Below are 6,693 nucleotides of genomic sequence, written 5' to 3' on the forward strand. Positions count from 1 at the left end.
TGGCTGTTGAAGGCCCTTTCTGTACTCTTTCCTCAATCCTATTCATTGAGAATGTTGACCTTCTCTCATCTTCATCTTTTAGTCTTTCGACTAACCTTTCGGTCGGCAGCATATCCCCTCGCCATTCTCTCCAATCTGATTTATCAGGAAGCTTCCCCCTTTGGTGCACAACCCTCTCCTTTTCTTCTAGTCATAACCTCTCTGCTAACTGGGCTGATGAAGGCATCATTTCTCCCCATTCTCAATCTTCCACAACCTCTCTCTGAAGGCATTGGTTCTTGCCTTCGTCTATACGCAGCCACTGGAGTAGTTGCTGTGGGCTCATACTCTGGATTGGAGTAGCCTTCAGCGGGCACTGAGGGATAACACCATATGGTGTGACCCTCTGTGCCTACCATGGTTAACCCCATTTCTAAATCCCTGTGTGTCCGCTTTTTTCATCATATATGTTACATAATTCTAAAATGTTACATCGCGTTTCTAATTTAGAAACCTTAGCTAAAAGGTATGGATATTTTCTAACATCCCTTTATCAAATGTCTCTTCCTCTGGCCGTAGATTAACCATTTTTCCTTTAGTGTCTTGTACCCATTCCCTGTGGCACTTTAGAATTTGTATTTTATGCCCCGGAAGCACCTGGCAAAAGTGATCAAGTAGAGTCTCCTGTTAGACAGACATGGTATCAACAGTTAGACACAGACACAAGAGATCCAGTAGGAGAACCTTTATTTAAAACTTCAGGATCAGATTAACGCCTAACTTGCCCAAACTCTAAGATGGGACTTCCCTCATATGACGTATCTAAGACCAGTCTGTGTCTAAAAGTCCAAAGTAAATTGCTGTCTGTGTCACAACCTAAACTTACCCTTATTTCTAATACTAACAATTTGCTGGAATGCTCAAACTAAATAAGTTTTCCAAAAGCATACAACAGTGTATTTCAGGAGCTTCTAACGCAGCACCTAACCACAAGATCCAGCCACTCAGGGAGTAAAGTTCCACAAGATTTCAGGATTAATTTCAAATAGATGTCACAGTGCCTTAACAACTCACAGTTCTTGTTATTCTCAACTTTACAATCCTCCTGTTTGGTTTTCTCAGATGTACAAACAACAAATCACCAGCTAGTTTCTTAGGCTTCTCTTGCCTGAACTCAGAAAGCAGCACTTTGTCTTTTCCCTTAATGTCCACAGTAGCTTTTAGACTCAGGGTTCCCTTCCCGAGGTCTCAGTTCTCAGGTGTAGTTGTAGTTATTCACAAACACTTCTGGGGTTCCCTTCCCCACTTCTGTGTTTCACTTTCAGGCTGCCCCCGGTCTGGGTGCAGTTGTTGGACCGCACGGTCCACCCATTACAGGTCACACAACCCGGGGACTGGGGCTTTTAGCTCCGCCTTTCCTTGTTAATTCACTTAGTTTACTAGGCTTGGCTGGGTTTTATTTTTTCTGGCCTTTTCAAAGTGTTCCTCTCTCATGTACAGCCTTCTGGGTCTCTCACTGTGTTTCTCCATTGTCAGCGCCACTTTGCTTGCACTTTATACCTCACAAAGCTCCCTTCGGGATGTCAATTTCCTTCTTTCAGTCCACCAACACTTTCAACAACGTAATCTTTCTTACGCGACCAGTCAATAACTTTGTATCACACAAGGGTCTATTTGTTTGCCTTCCCGCAAGGCCTTGACAATGGGGTTTCACTCCATGCGCCTTCATTCAGATCTCTGTGGTTCTTCTTTCCCAGTCTGCATTATCAGATTGTCTCACAATCGTGGAGAACTGCAATAACGGATTTTCTTTAATTCCACTTACACTTGCTACATAGTATTTAGTTGCGCGCATCACTTTGCGAGTCTCCCTGTACTTTAGACTCAGCGGCAGTGATTTCACTCACGTTTCCAGGCTTTCTGCTTCAAGAACACTGAAGCTGAGGCCAAGGTCTCACCACCTGCCCCTCAGTCAGTCCTGGCCATGGCAGGAGAATGAGCATGCCCGGCTTACATAAGGGAAGGACGGCCCTGTCCACGGCCTTCCCTTTTTCACCACAGATGCTCCCTGGAGGCACAGCTCCCTCACCTCTTCACCCCATAGCCTCTGCTCTGCCACAGGGTAGTGTGCCGGCTCGTCAGTCTCCCCCAGCTGGTTTTCCCCCTGCATCCTCGCTGCCCGCCTCCAGAACATCAGTTCCTTGAAAATCAGGCATTCCCCTGCTGGACTCAGCCACACAGCCTCCCTGTTGCTGTGTCTCCAACTGTTGTTCTCTGCACTTCTGAATGCCCCACCTTTTAAACGCCTGCACCTGATTAGCAGGCTGCAGATATGTGTTCAGTATAGAGCCTGCCTGACCTTCCATTACCCAATTATCAGGACATGCCTGTCCTTTAGCTCTGAGTGAGTTGGATCTTAAAGGGACAGTGTGTCTTTTCTTATTCCCTTTAATGGCCTGAGAGGAAGTGTGTGTTTTTGCATGGGGGGGCTAGGGTCACCATAGCCCACAAAGGCTGAGTGATTGTAGGGGAGATTAGTATTAACAGAGGAAGGTTGTTTCATTTTTAATCCCCACTTATGGGTTCAGAGGGATTTGTTTTCCCATAAGGTGGGATCTTTTTTTAGTGTCTCCCCTTTTTCGGGGTTAGTGTTTTATCAGAACCCCTGTTAATAAGGGTTTGGGAACCCCTTTGGCTGGATGAGTGGCAATAGCCCATAAAGAGGGAGGGTAAGTTTTTCCTAGAGGTTTGGAAATACTGTGTCTCTGCATCACAGTAATAGTAGTGTTCCATAATGCCTGGGGGATATTAGAATGATGGATACTTGGGAAGGGGATACTGTGTCTTACCCTCAGGCATCCCCCTTGCACTCCCCAAGGATCCCCTGCTCAGGTGATCCTCCCTCGCTTATCCGCCCACAGGGTCGGGATCCAAGCATGATGGCCCTTCCCTGGCCACCCGAGCAAAGGATCCAGAGGGAGGAAATAGGAGGATGTCTTCAGGCTTCTCACACTCCATACTTAAATGAGTCCGGATACAACAATCTTTTCTACAAAAAAACGAACAGCTGAACCTGCAGCACAAAACGTCTCATCAAAACCCCAGCACAAAGCCAATTCTTTCCTCACAATTTCTTAATATTTCCCCTAAACATTCATACACCTTTTAGCCACACCACAATTATTTCACTTTTTCTGTTCCTTTCCAAGACACTCATGCACAAAAGACAACAGCCCTCATTACAACTCAGGCGTTAAGGGTTTAACGGCGCCGTCGGCGCCGTTAACCCTTAATGCCTGATTACAAGTGTCCCTTTGCGGGTTGGTGTTTAACGCCTGCTTTTAGCAGGCGTTAAAAATCCAACCCGCAAAGGGACTTTGGAGCTAATTACGGCAACGTAATTTACGGTGCCGTAATTAGCGCCTTCCCCATTCCCATTATGCCCTATGGGGGCAAAATGGGAATGGAGAAGGCCAAATGGTGAATGGGGAATTACCGCCCCACTCACCTCGGAATGGGGCGGTAATTCCGCCATCCAGCATGGCGGAATCGTAACCTTAGCGGCATGGACCATGGTGCTAATAGCACCATGGTCCTCCGCCAAGGTTGTAATGAGGGCCAGCATGTTATTATACTGAGGCTATCCTGCAACGTGTGGTCCTGCAGATGTTTTGGACTCCAATTCCCAGGATCACTCGCCATTGACTATGATGGCTAGGGCTGATGAGATTTGTAGTTCAAAACATCTGGAGATCCAAAGGTTGCGGACCCCTGTTCTAGGGCCTAAAATTGTGTTTGTTATTTTCTACTTTTGGTTCATTATAAGTGTTTGTGCATACTGTAACTGATGTGTGAGTTCAGCAGCACCACCAACCAATCAGTGACCAACACACAAAGTAAACATTACCTTGGTGCTCATAGAAGAGGAAGATCAGTGGTTTTAATCTGAGTACTCCCTTTTCACAAAGGAAGATTTTGAGAGGCAAAATGGTGTGTATTCTTAAGAAGGTAAAAAAAGGGAAATTATTTAAAGTGGTTCTTTTTAAAATTGATCAAGGTTAATTGTTTTGCACGACATAATGCACACTGGGCCTGGTGCGAGTTCCACGGGCCCAAAATCCTCTTTATCTCTTCATCAGTGCTCTTGACTACAGCACTGTCTTTTTCTGACTACAGAAAGATCCCCATCACTTCTGACTCTACCAGATACCAGGCCAGATACAGTTCATAGGGCCCAGTGCTACATTCCCCCAGCTTTGCCATGATTTCAAGCAATGCCTACAGACACCCCAATACGTACGAGTTGGAGCGGTTCCATGTGATAATGTCGCCTGGAAGAAGTCACCAGGTAGGTGACTTTTTTTTCTGACCCCTAAAATACTTTCCCCAAATATTCTAGAAGGGGCATAATTTTATATTATAATCTCGCTTGCTAAAAAAAATGTTTAAAAAAGATTTCTAGTCTCATGGGCTCTGGCCAGCAGCATGTGGCTCTTTGTTTCTGGAGTGGCTGGTTTTTAATAGTTAAAGCCGGTAAATTATCTCAGTGGGTTGAGCGCTGGCTGCTGCAATGTGTGTGTGTAATCTGCATGTTGCAGGTTCGACTCCCAGCGAGGTCAACTCAGCCTTTCATCCTGCTGAGGTTGATAATTGAGTACCAACACAGGTTGGGTGATATTGTATGCATATTTGTTCTATATGAACCGCTTAGGCATAAGTGCTTTATTACAACACATCATTATCATTTGGCCTTGGAAGTATGCTTGCATTCACAATAATTTGGTAATATGGGCCTATACGCGCTGATATTAATGATACACATGGTGATCCATTCTTGTATGAAATGTATTTCACATTACAGTGATATCGTAACCATATTTTTCGTAGTGTACTTAGGAACAATGCTATTTTATGCCACTTCCTGTTTTGTCGAGGGGTGAAAGGTTGTGTTCCATCACTTCCCGTGATGCCACTTTGGGGTGGGCTCAAAGGACATTACTCCCTGTGATGTCATCAGAGATCAAGGGTTGTGTGATGTCACTTCCGCTACCCCAGGCATTTTGGTGAAATGACGTCCCTGGCAGTGATCCAGAGTTCCAGTGCATCTGTCTGGGGCAAAAGGGAGGCCAATTCTGCCCCTGATAGATGTGGATTCTCGGCAGTTCACCAGATACCCAGGCAGGAAGTCCATGTCCCACGGATATCCAGTTCGACTGAGGACGGGCTCTTGCGGAACTTGAGAGGCAAGCAGCTGCATCTACATCTGGAGAGTTCCAGTGGAGGCAGCCAGCCTAAACTCTAAGTTTACACCCTTGTCCCTTTGGAGGCTGGAATCAGAAAGAGTAGCCCTGGATCCTTTAAGTTGAGGTCTTCTTTGTGCTGTAAGGGATGTTCCCTGCACTTGGTCCCAGGTCCTGAGACCGAATGTGTGACCCCTGTTTGACCTAGTCAGTGAATCATGTGACCTACTCCCAGAAGAGTTATTGGTTCTGCTGATGTGGAGGGCGGTCAAGGTATCCTGGGAGCTTCAATGCATGTGGCAGACATTACTGCTGCCACCAGAGGGTCCCGCATGCCATGCACCCAGCAAATGCACTTCCTTTTCGTCGACATGGTCCCACTAGTCAGATGCGCAGCCAGGATTGTCTAACAAGTGGGGCCTGAAGCTAATGTAGTTGTGCCCACTGCAGTGACATTAACATCTGCACATTCCCATACAGCACAACTGAGTGGGCATTTACAGATTTTGGGTGGACCGTGCCCGCTCAGCCCCTACCCTGTCTACGTCTTTGCCAATAGTACAGTGGACAGAATTGCGATCTCTTTCTCCTTTGAAGATCTAATTTAAATGTTGTCTTTTCCTGGAAGCCATGCCAAACAGTACCATTCATGGCGGTCGTTAAGGAAGGTTGCCTTAGCATTGCCCATTGGATGTAGTGTTTGTTGGCCAACATCTGCTAATGATATGATATGATATAAGTCATTTATAACGCACCTGTACACAATCGTTTCTAGGCTGACAAACAAGGGAGGGAGGACAAGACAAAGGATCTTACTAGGCCTTGTGTCATTCAGATTGCGCAGCTGCGGGGGGAGTAGAGGAGGAGAAGTGCCAGAGGGGGCGGGGGAGGGGACGCTATGATATGATAAGTAATTTACAACGCCCCTGTACACAAGTGTCCCTAGGCGGGACAAGACAAGGGAGGGAAGACAGAGGGAGGACAACAAAAACGATCTTACTAGGCCTTGTGTCATTCAGATCGTGCAAGTGTGGGGCGGGGGAGAGGGGAGAGGTGCAAGGGGAAAGAGAGGGAGAGGGGAGGGGGAAACAGGGCAGCAATGCTCTGAGTAAGTGCAGCCAAGGCAGCACAGCTCTGGGTAGTGCAAGGAGCACAAGGGACTGTAGGGTTACAGTTACAGCCCCTAAGTGCGTGGTAGGCCTGGAGGCAGTGCATGGGTGAGTGATCAGGAAAGAGCCTGGTACCCAGTGGGACTGACTATAGGGCCATAATGAGAGTTTGCCATCCAGGGTTTAAAGTACATTCAGTTGAAATCCCTTTGCATCACCCAGCACCCCTACTACGGAACAAGAGCCAAACTTCCCCCCAGGCACAATGTCAGCTTCACAACTTCACTCTACGTTTCCGCTTTTCACCCAGAAACCTTTTTCCTTCATCCTAACTTCAGAAGATCAGTCTTTACTAGACGGGCACT

This window comes from Ambystoma mexicanum, chromosome 4p, assembly GCF_040938575.1.
Source record: "Ambystoma mexicanum isolate Mex_15411 chromosome 4p, UKY_AmexF1_1, whole genome shotgun sequence".
NCBI lineage: Eukaryota > Metazoa > Chordata > Amphibia > Caudata > Ambystomatidae > Ambystoma > Ambystoma mexicanum.